At 42.6% G+C, this 20,070-nt stretch overlaps 1 protein-coding gene across 9 annotated transcripts in view; it reads right to left on the bottom strand.

Moving 5' to 3' along the window:
* ZBTB20 (zinc finger and BTB domain containing 20) overlaps positions 1 to 20,070 on the bottom strand; it is a 941,497-nt gene that overhangs the window by 24,993 nt on the left and 896,434 nt on the right. For 5 of the 9 annotated variants that reach the window (XM_077293703.1, XM_077293704.1, XM_077293707.1 and 2 more), the window contains one exon: positions 8,562 to 8,764. The exons of the other annotated variants lie outside the window; for them this stretch is intronic. The gene's annotated coding sequence lies outside the window, so the exon portion shown is untranslated. The remainder of the gene's footprint in view (positions 1 to 8,561; positions 8,765 to 20,070) is intronic. 9 annotated transcript variants of the gene reach the window in all.

Raw genomic sequence — 20,070 nt, forward strand, 5'->3', positions numbered from 1 at the left:
GATGTCATAAAGGTTGCCTCGACCAATCAGCGACGGGCACTGTCTGCCACGAATTCTGGAATCATCATTGTCCATATACTACGGGGACATGAATATTCTAGAATACCCGATGCTTTAGAATCGGGCCACAGTCTAGTATAATTATATATGTACAGCTGGTATAACCTGGACATCTCCTGTACATAATAATATATGTACAGCCGGTATAACCTGGACATCTCCTGTACATAATAATATATGTACAGCTGGTATAACCTGGGCATCTCCTGTATATAATTATATATGTACAGCTGGTATAACCTGGACATCTCCTGTACATAATAATATATGTACAGCCGGTATAACCTGGACATCTCCTGTACATAATAATATATGTACAGCTGGTATAACCTGGGCATCTCCTATATATAATTATATATGTACAGCTGGTATAACCTGGACATCTCCTGTACATAATAATATATGTACAGCTGGTATAACCTGGACATCTCCTGTATATAATTATATATGTACAGCTGGTATAACCTGGGCATCTCCTGTATATAATTATATATGTACAGCTGGTATAACCTGGACATCTCCTGTACATAATAATATATGTACAGCTGGTATAACCTGGGCATCTCCTATATATAATTATATATGTACAGCTGGTGTAACCTGGGCATCTCCTGTATATAATTATATATGTACAGCTGGTGTAACCTGGGCATCTCCTGTATATAATTATATATGCACAACTGGTATAACCTGGGCATCTCCTGTATATAATTATATATGCACAACTGGTATAACCTGGGCATCGTCTGTATATAATTATATATGTACAGCTGGTATAACCTGGGCATCTCCTGTATATAATTATATATGTACAGCTGGTATAACCTGGGCATCTCCTGTATATAATTATATATGCACAACTGGTATAACCTGGGCATCGTCTGTATATAATTATATATGTACAGCTGGTATAACCTGGGCATCTCCTGTATATAATTATATATGTACAGCTGGTATAACCTGGGCACCGCCTGTATATAATTATATATGTACAGCTGGTATAACCTGGGCACCACCTGTATATAATTATATATGTACAGCTGGTATAACCTGGGCACCGCCTGTATATAATTATATATGTACAGCTGGTATAACCTGGGCATCTCCTGTATATAATTATATATGTACAGCTGGTATAACCTGGACATCTCCTGTATATAATTATATATGTACATAACCTGGGTATCTCCTGTATATAATTATATATGTACAGCTGGTACCTGGGCATCTCCTGTATATAATTATATATGCACAACTGGTATAACCTGGGCATCGTCTGTATATAATTATATATGTACAGCTGGTATAACCTGGGCATCTCCTGTATATAATTATATATGTACAGCTGGTATAACCTGGGCACCGCCTGTATATAATTATATATGTACAGCTGGTATAACCTGGGCACCACCTGTATATAATTATATATGTACAGCTGGTATAACCTGGGCACCGCCTGTATATAATTATATATGTACAGCTGGTATAACCTGGGCATCTCCTGTATATAATTATATATGTACAGCTGGTATAACCTGGACATCAACTGTATATAATTATATATGTACAGCTGGTATAACCTGGGTATCTCCTGTATATAATTATATATGTACAGCTGGTATAACCTGGACATCTCCTGTATATAATTATATATGTACAGCTGGTATAAACTGGGCATCTCCTGTGTATAATTATATATGTACAGCTGGTGTAACCTGGGTATCTCTTGTATATAATTATATATGTACAGCTGGTATAACCTGGGCATCTCCTGTATATAATTATATATGCACAACTGGTATAACCTGGGCATCGTCTGTATATAATTATATATGTACAGCTGGTATAACCTGGGCATCTCCTGTATATAATTATATATGTACAGCTGGTATAACCTGGGCACCGCCTGTATATAATTATATATGTACAGCTGGTATAACCTGGGCACCACCTGTATATAATTATATATGTACAGCTGGTATAACCTGGGCACCGCCTGTATATAATTATATATGTACAGCTGGTATAACCTGGGCATCTCCTGTATATAATTATATATGTACAGCTGGTATAACCTGGACATCTCCTGTATATAATTATATATGTACAGCTGGTATAACCTGGGTATCTCCTGTATATAATTATATATGTACAGCTGCTATAACCTGGGTATCTTCTGTATATAATTATATATGTACAGCCGGTATAACCTGGGTATCTCCTGTATATAATTAGATATATACAGCTGGTATAACCTGGGCATCTCCTGTATATAATTATATATGTACAGCTGGTATAAACTGGGCATCTCCTGTGTATAATTATATATGTACAGCTGGTATAACCTGAGTATCTCCTGTATATAATTATATATGTACAGCTGGTATAACCTGGGCATCTTCTGTATATAATTATATATGTACAGCTGGTATAACCTGGGCATCTCCTGTATATAATTATATATGTACAGCTGGTATAACCTGGGCATATCCTGCATATATTTATATATGTACAGCTTGTAAAAGTTATTTCTATTCTTGTATAGTGATATGGACCAGGATGGTATAACCTGGGTAAATTACTAACTATTTAAGAATTGGGGTTAAACAATACCAACTTAAAGATTTATGGAAAACACCAGTAATGCATTTCTGCAATGTTCCACTAGGGGGCAGCAGAGTCATTTTGAACACCATGGAGACTTTCTGCATTACCTGGAGTGAATGGGAACAGACACAAATAACTTCCTGAACACATTAACGTGAATAGATCTGGAGCAATGTTCCTCGTTTTAAAAAAAGGTTCAATTAATAAATATGCTAAATTCGCGGCACACTCATTCTCATCTGCATAATTATGATGCATTAAATTATCACCACATTAGCAGTCATTCTCCACCAGAGGAGGTGTGCGGAGACTGTTTACAGCTCAAGCCTCAGCTCATCAGGAGGCCATCTACAAGACTGTGAGCAGAGAGTGTCCAGCTTGTCCAGTGAGGAAGGTGGCAGCTACCTGGCATTGTCCTCTAAAAGTAGCCACCCATGGAGTCCACGTAGGTCCTGCCACCACCAATGTCCTGCCTCCGGATCCCCCGATATTGACTAGTATGGCCACATACGCACGCTATGACTCTATGATCTCCTGCCGGTTTCACCATCTTGTACATCGCTTCTACGGTCTACCCTAAACCTAGAGGTCAAACGTTACTTTAGATTGATTGTAAACTTTTATTCACACAGAGGTAATGGCTGGGCATCCAACCAGAGGGCAACATTGGATGCCAGCCGTAAGGGTGCAGAGGGAAAACCAACCAGAGGGCAACAATGGATGCCAGCCATAAGGGTGAGGAGGGAAAACCAACCAGAGGGCAACAATGGATGCCAGCCGTAAGGGCGAGGAGAGAAAACCAACCAGAGGGCAACATTGGATGCCAGCCGTAAGGGTGCAGAGGGAAAACCAACCAGAGGGCAACAATGGATGCCAGCCATAAGGGTGAGGAGGGAAAACCAACCAGAGGGCAACAATGGATGCCAGCCGTAAGGGCGAGGAGAGAAAACCAACCAGAGGGCAACATTGGATGCCAGCCGTAAGGGTGCAGAGGGAAAACCAACCAGAGGGCAACAATGGATGCCAGCCATAAGGGTGAGGAGGGAAAACCAACCAGAGGGCAACAATGGATGCCAGCCGTAAGGATGAGGAGAGAAAACCAACCAGAGGGCAACAATGGATGCCAGCCGTAAGGGCGAGGAGGGAAAACCAACCAGAGGGCAACAATAGATGCCAGCCGTAAGGGTGATGAGAGAAAACCAACCAGAGGGCAACAATGGATGCCAGCCGTAAGGGCGAGGAGAGAAAACCAACCAGAGAACAACACTGGATGCCAGCCGTAAGGGTGATGAGAGAAAACCAACCAGAGGGCAACAATGGATGCCAGCCGTAAGGGTGCAGAGGGAAAACCAACCAGAGGGCAACAATGGATGCCAGCCATAAGGGTGAGGAGGGAAAACCAACCAGAGGGCAACAATGGATGCCAGCCGTAAGGGCGAGGAGAGAAAACCAACCAGAGGGCAACATTGGATGCCAGCCGTAAGGGTGATGAGAGAAAACCAACCAGAGAACAACACTGGATGCCAGCCGTAAGGGTGATGAGAGAAAACCAACCAGAGGGCAACAATGGATGCCAGCCGTAAGGGTGCAAAGGGAAAACCAACCAGAGGGCAACAATGGATGCCAGCCATAAGGGTGAGGAGGGAAAACCAACCAGAGGGCAACAATGGATGCCAGCCGTAAGGGCGAGGAGAGAAAACCAACCAGAGGGCAACATTGGATGCCAGCCGTAAGGGTGCAGAGGGAAAACCAACCAGAGGGCAACAATGGATGCCAGCCATAAGGGTGAGGAGGGAAAACCAACCAGAGGGCAACAATGGATGCCAGCCGTAAGGATGAGGAGAGAAAACCAACCAGAGGGCAACAATGGATGCCAGCCGTAAGGGCGAGGAGGGAAAACCAACCAGAGGGAAACAATAGATGCCAGCCGTAAGGGTGATGAGAGAAAACCAACCAGAGGGCAACAATGGATGCCAGCCGTAAGGGCGAGGAGAGAAAACCAACCAGAGAACAACACTGGATGCCAGCCGTAAGGGTGCAGAGGGAAAACCAACCAGAGGGCAACAATGGATGCCAGCCGTAAGGGTGCAGAGGGAAAACCAACCAGAGGGCAACAATGGATGCCAGCCGTAAGGGTGCAGAGGGAAAACCAACCAGAGGGCAACAATAGATGCCAGCCATAAGGGTGAGGAGGGAAAACCAACCAGAGGGCAACAATGGATGCCAGCCGTAAGGGTGAGGAGGGAAAACCAACCAGAGGGCAACATTGGATGCCAGCCGTAAGGGTGCAGAGGGAAAACCAACCAGAGGGCAACAATGGATGCCAGCCGTAAGGGTGCAGAGGGAAAACCAACCAGAGGGCAACAATGGATGCCAGCCGTAAGGGTGCAGAGGGAAAACCAACCAGAGGGCAACAATAGATGCCAGCCATAAGGGTGAGGAGGGAAAACCAACCAGAGGGCAACAATGGATGCCAGCCGTAAGGATGAGGAGGGAAAACCAACCAGAGGGCAACAATGGATGCCAGCCGTAAGGGCGAGGAGGGAAAACCAACCAGAGGGCAACAATAGATGCCAGCCGTAAGGGTGATGAGAGAAAACCAACCAGAGGGCAACAATGGATGCCAGCCGTAAGGGCGAGGAGAGAAAACCAACCAGAGAACAACAATGGATGCCAGCCGTAAGGGTGATGAGAGAAAACCAACCAGAGGGCAACAATGGATGCCAGCCGTAAGAGTGCAGAGGGAAAACCAACCACAGGGCAACAATGGGTGCCAGCCGTAAGGGTGCAGAGGGAAAACCAACCACAGGGCAACAATGGGTGCCAGCCGTAAGGGTGCAGAGGGAAAACCAACCAGAGGGCAACAATGGGTGCCAGCCATAAGGGTGAGCAGGGAAAACCAACCAGAGGGCAACAATGGGTGCCAGCCGTAAGGGTGCAGAGGGAAAACCAACTAGAGGGCAACAATGGATGCCAGCCATAAGGGTGAGCAGGGAAAACCAACCAGAGGGCAACAATGGATGCCAGCCGTAAGGGTGCAAGGGAAAACCAACCAGAGGGCAACAATGGGTGCCAGCCATAAGGGTGAGCAGGGAAAACCAACCAGAGGGCAACAATGGGTGCCAGCCGTAAGGGTGAGGAGAGAAAACCAACCAGAGGGCAACAATGGATGCCAGCCGTAAGGGTGAGGAGGGAAAACCAACCAGAGGGCAACACTGGATGCCAGCCGTAAGGGTGAGGAGGGAAAACCAACCAGAGGGCAACAATGGATGCCAGCCGTAAGGGTGCAGAGGGAAAACCAACCACAGGGCAACAATGGGTGCCAGCCGTAAGGGTGCAGAGGGAAAACCAACCACAGGGCAACAATGGGTGCCAGCCGTAAGGGTGCAGAGGGAAAACCAACCAGAGGGCAACAATGGGTGCCAGCCATAAGGGTGAGCAGGGAAAACCAACCAGAGGGCAACAATGGGTGCCAGCCGTAAGGGTGCAGAGGGAAAACCAACTAGAGGGCAACAATGGATGCCAGCCATAAGGGTGAGCAGGGAAAACCAACCAGAGGGCAACAATGGATGCCAGCCGTAAGGGTGCAGAGGGAAAACCAACCAGAGGGCAACAATGGGTGCCAGCCATAAGGGTGAGCAGGGAAAACCAACCAGAGGGCAACAATGGATGCCAGCCGTAAGGGTGCAGAGGGAAAACCAACTAGAGGGCAACAATGGGTGCCAGCCATAAGGGTGAGCAGGGAAAACCAACCAGAGGGCAACAATGGATGCCAGCCGTAAGGGTGAGGAGGGAAAACCAACCAGAGGGCAACAATGGATGCCAGCCGTAAGGGTGAGGAGAGAAAACCAACCAGAGGGCAACAATAGATGCCAGCCGTAAGGATGAGGAGGGAAAACCAACCAGAGGGCAACAATGGATGCCAGTCGTAAGGGTGAGGAGGGAAAACCAACCAGAGGGCAATACTGGATGCCAACCGTAGGGGTGAGGAGGGAAAACCAACCAGAGGGCAACACTGGATGTCAGCCGTAAGGGTGAGGAGGGAAAACCAACCAGAGGGCAACAATGGATGTCAGCCGTAAGGGTGAGGAGGGAAAACCAACCAGAGGGCAACAATGGATGTCAGCCGTAAGGGTGAGGAGGGAAAACCAACCAGAGGGCAACAATGGATGTCAGCCGTAAGGGTGAGGAGGGAAAACCAACCAGAGGGCAACAATGGATGCCAGCCGTAAGGGTGAGGACTGAAAACCAACCAGAGGGCAACAATGGATGCCAGCCGTAAGGGTGAGGAGGGAAAACCAACCAGAGGGCAACAATGGATGTCAGCCGTAAGGGTGAGGAGGGAAAACCAACCAGAGGGCAACAATGGATGCCAGCCGTAAGGGTGAGGACTGAAAACCAACCAGAGGGCAACAATGGATGCCAGCCGTAAGGGTGAGGAGGGAAAACCAACCAGAGGGCAACAATAGATGCCAGCCGTAAGGGTGAGGAGAGAAAACCAACCAGAGGGCAACAATGGGTGCCAGCCGTAAGGGTGAGGAGGGAAAACCAACCAGAGGGCAACAATGGATGCCAGCCGTAAGGGTGAGGAGGGAAAACCAACCAGAGGGCAACAATGGATGCCAGTCGTAAGGGTGAGGAGGGAAAACAAACAAGAGGGAAACACTTGATGCCAACTGTAATGGTGAGGATAGAAAACCAACATGAGGATGATGATGGATACCAGCCGTGATGATGAGGATAAAAAACCAACATAATGATGACAATGGATGCCAACTGTAATGGTGAGGAGGAAAAACCAACATGAGGATGACAATGGATGCCAGCCGTGATGGTGAAAACCAACATGAGGATGACAATGGATGCCAGCCGTGATGGTGAGGATAGAAAACCAACATGAAGATGACGATGGATGCCTGCTGTGAGGGTAAAGCTGGAGATACAAGGCCACCAGTCATCAGGGTGATGATAGATACCGGTCTTGAGGCTGGTAGTAAAAGATGGGACAGGACTATTGTCTGTTCTCGATTATACTCCAGTCTTGAGGATGAGCTTCCCGTCTTCTTATTTTAAGTCCACACTTGACACCAGTAATGAACATGGAGATGAGGCTAGACACAATGGTGGACATCCATCCTAAGGTTGAAATCAGCCAGGAAGAGGAGGCTGGACATTATGTATATGTTGGCATTTGATACTGCCATGAGGATGCAGGTGATCTTCTACATATAGGTCCACACCAGACAGAGAAGGAGCTAATATGCATGTTATTTAACCATAGAGCATTGCCAAGAATCCATACTCAGCTGATCTCCTAAAAGAAAGCCAGTTTCTTCATCCCCAATCCTTAAAAGTTCTTAATCTTCTTTATTTCCAAAATGGCAAAGAAATTACAAAAAAGTAAGACTACGTAGAGTCTTCAGAGAAATCTCAGTGGGAGCAGAGACAATTGTGGTCTCCTACCTCTCCACCCGTTATCCTAGACTTCTACATGCCACATTTGCCGATCCCTGTAATGTCGCCCTTATTGGTTGCCTTCCAACTTTTCTGTAAACCATCATGAACTGAAAGTGGGAGAGAATCTTTCCCTACAAATTGGCACAATCTTCGTGACATTTATAGAGTGGTGGAAGCCACCATCGATGGTGGGGATGAAACATATAATAAAATCGACACTCTCCTTGGGTTTATTGGGGGCTCGGCTGACAACTGCCTGGGAAGTGGCACGCTTGTGCCGACCTCGACCATTGTGGAGACTCATGGGGGCGCATAGATGGGCGCTATATGACTGTTGGCACACTCCATTGCCTGGAATGACCCAGCGAGAAGACAAGACGATGGCTCATTATATAAGGGGCCTTGGCCGGCTGCCGCCGCGCGCTGTAGGTACTCACAATCAGACGACTCTGTTTGTGTGTGCACACGTGCTGATTGGTTGCTTGATGTCTGTATGTGTTGAGTGGATATGGCTGGGCACCGCAACAGAACAGCTACAAAGTTCTGGCAGGGCTGGCCCGGCTTGGCGCTGCCTTCCCTCGGCTGAGTAATCTCATTCTCCACAGACGCCTTCTGGTTTTCAGCTGTCCTGCGTTTCTTCCTGTGAAGAGACAAAGGACCCTTTGAGGGGAACGGACTGGATGTTTGGGAAAAGGAATTTTTAGAATATGTTACAGATAACCTCGGCTTCTTCTGCCATTAGACGGAGAATTATCTATTGTGCACCGGGAGCAGACAAAGGTCTCACCCAGGCTGAATTTTACACCCCGAAAATCCTGACGCTGAGCCTCCGCCGATCCGGGATCCTACTATAAAAAGCGCTGCCCATTGTTCTAATAATTAGGCTTATGATAAGGTGTGCAATTATTCGTCGACGGGGTGGAAGAGTGACACACAATGCTGTTAATTAGCTAATTGACATGAGACAGGAGCGGTGCGGTCTGCTCGCGGTGAGAGCCGGGAGATGTATAGGTAATTATAGGATATCTTCTCGTACGATATTGTTCCTGCTTTTATTTCCTCTGCATTATATATACGGCACCCGCGTACTGTCAGCAGAGATCGCAGCCCAACTGAATCCGGCAGACTGAAGGAGATATCATAGGAAGACAATTATCCCAAATTCTGCACGACTGGGACATGAACTGGTGGCAGAGTCCTCAGCAGGAGGGGAGAGGAGGGGGATGCAGCTGCAGCTTCTTGCTTTGCATTTCTGCCAGCACAAACTCTACTCTTTATCTACAGCTTATAATAAGGTCTATATTGAAAAAAAAAGAAGGAAAAGGTGTCTTTTCTTCTTCTTTTTATTTGCTGGAATCCAATTCTACATTTGCAAAGAGAAAAAAAGGAATTAAGTTCAGTGGAGGGAAGGAAAACCTTTCCCAAGAAAATTGGGCAATAAGCTACAAGTAACAGAACCCTCCTTCCATACTTTGTATTTTTTCGTAATTTTAGCCCATGTAATACCGCCATATAGAGCACAAACAGCATTCACTCGCCCGGTAATATTCCTATAATAACAATCTGCATTTCCTAATCCTTCCTTATATACTGTTCAGTACTGGGTGGTTTTATTATTTTTTTTTTTGTTTTTGAGCGTTCCCTACAAAAATGTCCCCCTAAAACCACAGGTCCGCCCAATGCAAAAGATAAGGAAGAGAATCCAGCCTGGAAATGTGCGTACGAGCCCTTAGATTATGTCTTAATGATGAGGAATAAGGCTTACCGTCCGTAGGATATTGAAATAAATCCCTTTAATATGGATTTTTGGATTAAGCATTGAGAAGGAGCCATACAGCGCTAAGTGATAATTTTTGAGCCTTATTTTTCCAGAAAGACCTTGAAAATTCAGTCCGTGTGCCGTGACTCTCATCATCCGATTACAAGCACCTAATCTATATGTATGTAAAGCGAGATGGCAACAGATGAGACCGGCCGTAAATCTGCACCATGGGATGGACAACAACTCCCAGAGGGCACAGAGGCCTTTCTGCAGGCCACTCTCCTTGAGGAGTCGACTCTTGACAGCCTGGCGCTTTCATTCTCCTTCAATCAATGAGACCGCACAGCTGATCAGTCCCTTTACACTCGCAGGAGCTGACAATCTCCACTGACCTTTCAGAAAAAAAATAATTAATTTCCTTAGTACAGAACATTGTCCTCTATAGATTCGCGGGGAGGTGGATGCCCTGCAAGCTGCCGCCCGCCGTGCCCACTAATATATGCTTCCCTTTGTTTTACAGGCTCTCGATATGGGGGAAATGGAGAATGCTAAACTGTACAGCACTGACTACACAAAAAATATAAGCTCCACGTGGCAACAGATAAAAAAAAGCAAAATTTCAATTTGGGATTGCTACACTTCTATATTGTAGCAAATGTGGTGGCGCTATTACATTGGTGTCTATGGGAAAAAAGTGCCTCCAAAATAGTGGTGAGATGAGGTACTGCGCATGACAACCTTAAAAGGACGCACTAATTCTCACAGCCAAGAAAAGCTTTGTTACATTATATTTTGGAAAATTCTAAAATCTTAGAAATGTGAATGTTTCCCTTTAACCTTTTAAGGACCGAGCGACTTTTCATTTTTGAGTTTTCCTTCCCTTCTCCTAAGAGCTACAACTTTTTTATTTTTGTAGTTTTCAATTACATCTTTTATCCTCCCGTATAATGTACCGAAAAACGAGAAAAAAACCCAATTAGGAAGAAATGGCGAGGCAGCGATTTTATTCTTATCATTTTGGGATATATACAACATTTTGACTACTTCTCGTTAAAATTTTTGAGAGAGACGCATCTGCCGAAAATGTCACTACTGGTCTTTAGTTTTTTCTATATGGCACACATGGGTTAATTGTGCTTTACTTAAACAGAGCGGACGGAGTGACGCAGCGATCACAAATATGTTTATTTTATTCATTTTGCAACTACAGTACAGACCAAAAGTTTGCACACACCTTCCCATTTAAAGATTTTTCTATATTTTCATGACTATGAGAATTGTACATTCACACTGAAGGCATCAAAACTATGAATTAACACATGTGGAATTATATACTTAACAGAAAAGTGTGAAACAACTGAAATTATGTCTTATATTCTAGGTTCTTCAAAGTAGCCACCTTTTGCTTTGATGACTGCTTTGCACACTCTTGGTATTCTCATGTATTATTCATGTACTTTTATTCAAAGTACTTTTTTTCTAAGTATTCGGCAGTTATAACATGGCAGAATATAACAAGCATCTCTTTTCTCTTCATACAGGTAAACATATCATTCATTCTCTGAACTGAAATATCCTACATGTCTATTGCTCCATTCCCTGACAGCAAGCAGCTTGTATGGTATCTGAGTCATTCTATCTTCGGCATTGAATCCTGCATATATCTATATATGTTAGTCATGTTATTATGCATTTGTTTGTGTTTATAGATATTTAACTCACTTCTGCTTGTCCTTATGCAGAGAGATCACATAACTGGCTCAAAGGGGTTTATGATCCATGTAGACCTGGACATTTGTTTATCTGATCACTACATTTATTGTGTCCTGCTGTCTCAACTGAGTTAGATTGATTGGTAACGAGAGGGGGAGAAACATCCCCCCCCCCAAAAAAAGTGAGATCTAAGAGCTAGCCTTCTATAAATGTAGACATAGCTTGGGGATGCATTCGTGCACTATTATTCAAAGTACTTTTTTCAAAGTATTCGGCAGTTATAACATGGCAGTTATAACATGGCAGTTAGACAGGTAAGAAAAACTAAATCTATTCCCTATTCACTTGAAAAAGAACAAATACTCACCATATGTATTTGTATAATCTATATCCTGGCTGCCGCATTCACTCACATTCACCACCCTTGCATTAACTCTCTACACTCCATCCATATCGGCCCCTCTGTCCTCTCCTCTCCTATGTATAGCACTCATGCTCTGTTCACATTGCTTAACAGCGCAAATCCATTCAGTCCCACCATCCAACACAAGAGACGCTCTCACAAATCACTTAACCATCTGCTCACTCTTTCTATCCTCCTTCTCCTAGTCTCTGGAGACATCTCTCCAAACCCCGGCCCCCCATGTTATAGCCAGTCCAACCTCCCAACTGCTACACCCAGAAACCCCTCTAACCTTATTAATATTCCATGCATGCCTTCTGTCTCTTTCAATTGTGCCCTTTGGAATTCTCGCTCTGTGTGTAATTAAACTCTCCTTCATTCATGACTTCTTCCTTTCTAATTCTCTTAATCTCCTGGCTCTTACTGAAACCTGAATCCAGCAGTCAGACACAACCGCTGCTGCTGCTCTTTCATATGGTGGACTACACTTTTCTCATACCCCAAGATCAGACAACAGAGCAGGTGGAGGCGTTGGTCTGCTCCTTTCACCCAAATGTACCTTCCAAGTTATCCCCCAAGTACCCTCACTTGTATTCCCTTCCTTTGAGGTCCATGCTGTCAGACTCTACGTCCCCTTCTCCATGCGAGTGGCGGTGGTGTATCGTCCTCCCGGCCCCTCTCATCAGTTCCTGGATCATTTTGCCACCTGGCTTCCACACTTACTCTCCTGTGACACCCCCACCCTTATCATGGGTGATTTCAACATCCCCATTGCTTCTCCCCTCTCCCCATCTGTTTCTCACCTTTTATCTCTAACCTCCTCTTTCGGCCTCTCGCAGCATACTAACTCTCCAACGCATGAAGATGGAAACTCCCTTGACTTGGTCTTCTCCCGGCTCTGCTCAGTGGATGATTTCACAAGCTCACCTCTCCCGCTCTCCGACCACAACCTTCTTTCATTCTCTATCAAGAACTGCCATCCCGCTCAGTTCACCCCCACTTTCCACACTTATAGAAACTTAAAGGCCATTAACACCCAGAAACTTATGAAGAACTTGCAGTCCTCATTGGCCCCTATCTCCTCCATCTCATGTCCTGATTCTGCTCTGAAGCATTACAATGAAACCCTGCAAAGTGCCCTGGATGAAGCTGCACCTCCTATACATAGAACAACTCGGCACAGATGGCGACAACCGTGGCACACGCTGCAAACATGTTTCCTGCAGCGGTGCTCCAGGTGCGCCGAACGTCTGTGGAGAAAATCTAATCTACCCAAAGATTTCATCCATTATAAGTTCATGCTAAAAACATACAACTCTGCCCATCACCTCTCCAAACAAACCTATTTCAACACCCTCATCACCTCGCTGTCCAATAACCCTAAACATCTCTTCGACACTTTCCAGTCCCTACTCAACCCAAGAGAGCAGGCCCCAACCACAGATCTCCGCGCTGACGATCTGGCCAATTACTTCAAAGAAAAAATTGACCACATTCGACATTAAATCATCTCCCAATCTCTTCATACCATGCACTGTCCTCCCTTCCCCACTGCATCCAGTTCAGGCTGGTTTCACACTTGCGTTTTGATCTGCAGCGTTTTTAAAAAAAACGCATGTGGTGAAAAAACGCATGTAAATGCGGCAAAACGCCACGTTTTTTAGACGCATGCGTTTTTGCATGCAGAAAAAAACGCGGCGTTTTGCCGCGTTTACATGCGTTTTTTCCTGCGTTTGCGTTTTTTAAACGCATGCTGAGAAGTGTGTGACAGCTGCCAATCATCAAAATCAACTAGAAAACCCACTATAAACAGAAATAGCTAGAGTTAGGGTTAGGATCCCTAGTAACCCTAGGGATCCTAACCCTAACCCTAGGGATCCTAACCCTAACCCTAGGGATCCTAACCTTAACCCTAACCCTAGGGATCCTAACCCTAACCCTAACCCTAGGGATCCTAACCCTAACCCTAAGGGTTAGGATCCCTAGGGTTAGGATCCCTAGGGATCCTAACCTTAGGGTAGGGTTAGGATCCCTAGTAACCCTAGGGTTAGGGTTAGGGTTTTCTTGTTTTTTCTTGTGTTTAGGGTTAGGGTTAGGGTTTTCTTGTTTTTTCTTGTGTTTTCTTGTGTTTTTCTATAAAAACGCATGTGTTTTTAACGCATGCAAACGCATGTGCTTAAAAACGCATGCGTTTACATAGACAGCAATAAAAAATTTTGCCGCGAAAAAACGCATGCGTTTTTTGCGGCAAAAAAACGCCGCTAGAAATTACTACAGGTTGCATTTCTGCAACTAAACGCATGCGTAAAAAAACGCATGCATTGCCGAAAACGCGTCAAAACGCATGCTAAAAAACGCATGCGTTTTTTAATGTGAAGTATAGAAAAAAAACGCATGCGTTTTTTAGCGCTAAAACGCTGCAGATCAAAACGCAAGTGTGAAACCAGCCTCACTCTGACTTTGAACCAGTTACAGAAGAAGAAGTAAGCAGGCTCCTTGCATCTTCTCGCCCGACCACTTGCACCAGTGACCCCATTCCATCACATCTCCTCCAGTCCCTTTCCCCGGCTGTCACCTCTCACCTAACAAAAATATTCAACCTTTCTCTCACTTCCGGTATTTTTCCCTCCTCATTTAAGCATGCCATCATACATCCATTACTTAAAAAACCATCCCTCGACCAAAACTGTGCCGCTAATTATAGACCTGCCTCTAATCTTCCCTTCATCTCTAAACTCCTGGAACGCCTGGTCCACTCCCGTCTTACCCGCTATCTCTCAGATAACTCTCTTCTCGACCCTCTTCAATCTGTCTTCCGCTCTTTACACTCTACTGAAACTGCCCTCACTAAAGTCTCTAATGACCTACTAACAGCTAAATCTAATGGTCACTACTCCATGCTAATTCTCTTGGATCTCTCCGCAGCATTCGACACTGTGGATCATCAGCTCCTCCTCACTATGCTCCGCTCCATCGGCCTCAAGGACACCGTTCTCTCCTGGTTCTCCTCCTATCTCTCTGACCGATCCTTCACTGTATGTTTTGCTGGTTCCTCCTCCTCTCACCTTCCCCTTACTGTTGGGGTTCCTCAAGGATCAGTCCTAGACCCCCTCCTATTCTCTTTGTATACCGCCCCTATTGGACAAACAATCAGTATATTTGGTTTCCAGTACCATCTCTATGCTGATGACACCCAATTATACACGTCTTCTCCTGCTTTCACGCCGACCTTTTTAGAAAACACCAGTGATTGTCTTACCGCTGTCTCTAACATCATGTCTTCCCTCTATCTGAAACTGAACCTGTCAAAAACTGAACTCCTCGTGTTCTCTCCCTCTACTAACCTACGTTTGCCTGACATTGCCATCTCCGTGTGCGGTTCCACCATTACTCCAAAGCAACATGCCCGCTGCCTTGGGGTCATCCTTGATTCCGAGCTTTCATTCATCCCCCACATCCGATCACTGGCTCACTCTTCTTATCTGCATCTCAAAAACATTTCTAGAATTCGCCCTTTTCTTACTTTCGACTCTGCAAAAACTCTTACTGTCTCACTTATTCATTCTCGTCTGGACTATTGTAACTCTCTACTAATCGGCCTCCCTCTTACCAAACTCTCCCCGCTCCAATCTGTCCTGAATGCTGCAGCCAGGATCATATTCCTCACCAACCGTTACACCGATGCCTCTACCTTGTGCCAGTCATTACACTGGTTACCCATCCACTCCAGAATCCAGTACAAAACTACTACCCTCATCCACAAAGCACTCCATGGCTCAGCACCACCCTACATCTCCACTCTGGTCTCAATCTACCACCCTACCCGTGCCCTCCGCTCCGCTAATGACCTCAGGTTAGCATCCTCAATAATCAGAACCTCCCACTCCCGTCTCCAAGACTTTACACGTGCTGCGCCGATTCTTTGGAATGCACTACCCAGGTTAATACAATTAATCCCCAATCCCCACACTTTTAAGCGTGCCCTAAAAAATCATTTGTTCAGACTGGCCTACCGCCTCAACGCATTAACCCAACTGTCCCTGTGTGGCCCATTCAAAAACTTAAACCATAATCAGGTTCCTCTCATCATGTTCTCATACACTTTATGCAGTTAATAGCCTCTATGTCTGTACTGCTACATACTTAGGCTGATAACTGGTTCATGCAGCTTTACATGAACACCCGAGCCTTACACTATGGCTGGTCCAAATAACTAAAGCAATTGTTACCATCCACCTCTCGTGTCTCCGCTTTTCCTCATAGTTTGTAGCTTGCGAGCAGCAGGGCCCTCATTCCTCCTGGTATCTGTTTTGAACTGTGATTTCTGTTATGCTGTAATGTCTATTGTCTGTACAAGTCCCCTCTATAAGTTGTAAAGCGCTGCGGAATATGTTGGCGCTATATAAATACAAATTATTATTATTATAGTTATATTCTTGAACAAAGGGGCAGTATTATAGTAGATATATTCTTGTACATAGGAGCAGTATTATAGTAGTTATATTCTTGTACATAGGGGCAGTATTATAGTAGTTATATTCTTGTACACAGGGGCAGTATTATAGTAGTTATATTCTTGTACATAGGAGCAGTATTATAGTAGTTATATTCCTGTACATAGGAGCAGGACTATAGTAGTTATATTCTTGTACATAGGAGCAGTATTATAGTAGTTATATTCTTGTACATAGGGGAGTATTATAGTAGTTATATTCTTGTACATAGGGGCAGCATTATAGTAGTTATATTCTTGCACATAGGAGAAGTATTATAGTAGTTATATTCTTGTACATAGGGGCAGTATTATAGTAGTTATATTCTTGTACATAGGAGCAGTATTATAGTAGTTATATTCTTGTACATAGGGGCAGTATTATAGTAGTTATATTCTTGTACATAGGGACAGTATTATAGTAGTTATATTCTTGTACATAGGGGTAGTATTATAGTAGTTATATTCTTGTACATAGAAGCAGTATTATAGTAGTTATATTCTTGTACATAGGAGCAGTATTATAGTAGTTATATTCTTGTACATAGGAGCAGTATTATAGTAGTTATATTCTTGAACATAGGGGCAGTATTATATTAGTTATATTCTTGTACATAGGAGCAGTATTATAGTAGTTATATTCTTGTACATAGGAGCAGTATTATAGTAGTTATATTCTTGTACATAGGGGCAGTATTATAGTAGTTATATTCTTGTACATAGGAGCAGCATTATAGTAGTTATATTCTTTTACATGGGGGTAGTATTATAGTAGTTGTATTCTTGTACATAGGAGCAGTATTATAGTAGTTATATTTTTGTACATAGGGACAGTATTATAGTAGTTATATTCTTGTACATAGGGGCAGTATTATAGCAGTTATATTCTTGTACATAGGGGCAGTATTATAGCAGTTATATTCTTGTACTTAGGGGACAGTATTATAGTAGTTATATTCTTGCACATAGGGGGCAGTATTATAGTAATTACAATCTTGTACATAGGGGCAGTATTATAGTAGTTATATTCTTGAACATAGGAGTATTATAGTAGCTATATTCTTGTACATAGGGGATAGTATTATAGTAGTTATATTCTTGTACATAGGAGCAGTATTATAGTAGTTATATTCTTGTACATAGGAGCAGTATTATAGTAGTTATATTCTTGTACACAGGGGCAGTATTATAGTAGTTATATTCTTGTACATAGCAGCAGTATTATAGTAGTTATATTCTTGTACATAAGAGCAGTATTATAGTAGTTATATTCTTGTACATAGGAGCAGTATTATAGTAGTTATATTCTTGTACATAGGGGCAGTATTATAGTAGTTATATTCTTGTACATAGGAGCAGTATTATAGTAGTTATATTCTTGTACATAGGGGCAGTATTATATTAGTTATATTCTTGTACATAGGGGGCAGTATTATAGTAATTACAATCTTGTACATGGGGGCAGTATTATAGTAGTTATATTCTTGAACATAGGAGTATTATAGTAGCTATATTCTTGTACATAGGGGATAGTATTATAGTAGTTATATTCTTGTACATAGGAGCAGTATTATAGTAGTTATATTCTTGTACATAGGAGCAGTATTATAGTAGTTATATTCTTGTACACAGGGGCAGTATTATAGTAGTTATATTCTTGTACATAGCAGCAGTATTATAGTAGTTATATTCTTGTACATAAGAGCAGTATTATAGTAGTTATATTCTTGTACATAGGAGCAGTATTATAGTAGTTATATTCTTGTACATAGGGGCAGTATTATAGTAGTTATATTCTTGTACATAGGAGCAGTATTATAGTAGTTATATTCTTGCACATAGGGGGCAGTATTATAGTAATTACATTCTTGTACATAGCAGCAGTATTATAGTAGTTATATTCTTGTACATAGGAGCAGTATTATAGTAGTTATATTCTTGTACATAGGAGCAGTATTATAGTAGTTATATTCTTGTACATAGGGGCAGTATTATAGTAGTTATATTCTTGTACATAGGAGCAGTATTATAGTAGTTATATTCTTGTACATAGGGGCAGTATTATAGTAGTTATATTCTTGTACATAGGGGTAGTATTATAGTAGTTATATTCTTGTACATAGGAGCAGTATTATAGTAGTTATATTCTTGAACATAGGGGCAGTATTATATTAGTTATATTCTTGTACATAGGAGCAGTATTATAGTAGTTATATTCTTGTACATAGGAGCAGTATTATAGTAGTTATATTCTTGTACATAGGGGCAGTATTATAGTAGTTATATTCTTGTACATAGGAGCAGCATTATAGTAGTTATATTCTTTTACATGGGGGTAGTATTATAGTAGTTGTATTCTTGTACATAGGAGCAGTATTATAGTAGTTATATTTTTGTACATAGGGGCAGTATTATAGAAGTTATATTCTTGTACATAGGGGCAGTATTATAGCAGTTATATTCTTGTACATAGGGGACAGTATTATAGTAGTTATATTCTTGCACATAGGGGGCAGTATTATAGTAATTACATTCTTGTACATAGGAGCAGTATTATAGTAGTTATATTCTTGTGCATAGGAGCAGTATTATAGTAGTTATATTCTTGTACATAGGAGCAGTATTATAGAAGTTATATTCTTGTACATAGGGGACAGTATTATAGTAGTTATATTCGTATACATAAGGAGCAGTATTATAGTAGTTATATTCTTGTACATGGGGGTAGTATTATAGTAGTTGTATTCTTGTACATAGGAGCAGTATTATAGTAGTTATATTCTTGAACATAGGAGCAGTATTATAGTAGTTATATTCTTGAACATAGGGGCAGTATTATATTAGTTATATTCTTGTACATAGGAGCAGTATTATAGTAGTTATACTCTTGTACATGGGGGTAGTATTATAGTAGTTGTATTCTTGTACATAGGAGCAGTATTATAGTAGTTATATTCTTGTACATAGGAGCAGTATTATAGTAGTTATATTTTTGTACATAGGGGCAGTATTATAGTAGTTATATTCTTGTACATAGGGGCAGTATTATAGCAGTTATATTCTTGTACATAGGGGACAGTATTATAGTAGTTATATTCTTGCACATAGGGGGCAGTATTATAGTAATTACATTCTTGTACATAGCAGCAGTATTATAGTAGTTATATTCTTGTACATAGGAGCAGTATTATAGTAGTTATATTCTTGTACATAGGAGCAGTATTATAGTAGTTATATTCTTGTACATAGGGGCAGTATTATAGTAGTTATATTCTTGTACATAGGAGCAGTATTATAGTAGTTATATTCTTGTACATAGGGGCAGTATTATAGTAGTTATATTCTTGTACATAGGGGTAGTATTATAGTAGTTATATTCTTGTACATAGGAGCAGTATTATAGTAGTTATATTCTTGAACATAGGGGCAGTATTATATTAGTTATATTCTTGTACATAGGAGCAGTATTATAGTAGTTATATTCTTGTACATAGGAGCAGTATTATAGTAGTTATATTCTTGTACATAGGGGCAGTATTATAGTAGTTATATTCTTGTACATAGGAGCAGCATTAT

This window comes from Ranitomeya variabilis, chromosome 3, assembly GCF_051348905.1.
Source record: "Ranitomeya variabilis isolate aRanVar5 chromosome 3, aRanVar5.hap1, whole genome shotgun sequence".
In the NCBI taxonomy this organism is placed as follows: Eukaryota; Metazoa; Chordata; class Amphibia; order Anura; family Dendrobatidae; genus Ranitomeya; species Ranitomeya variabilis.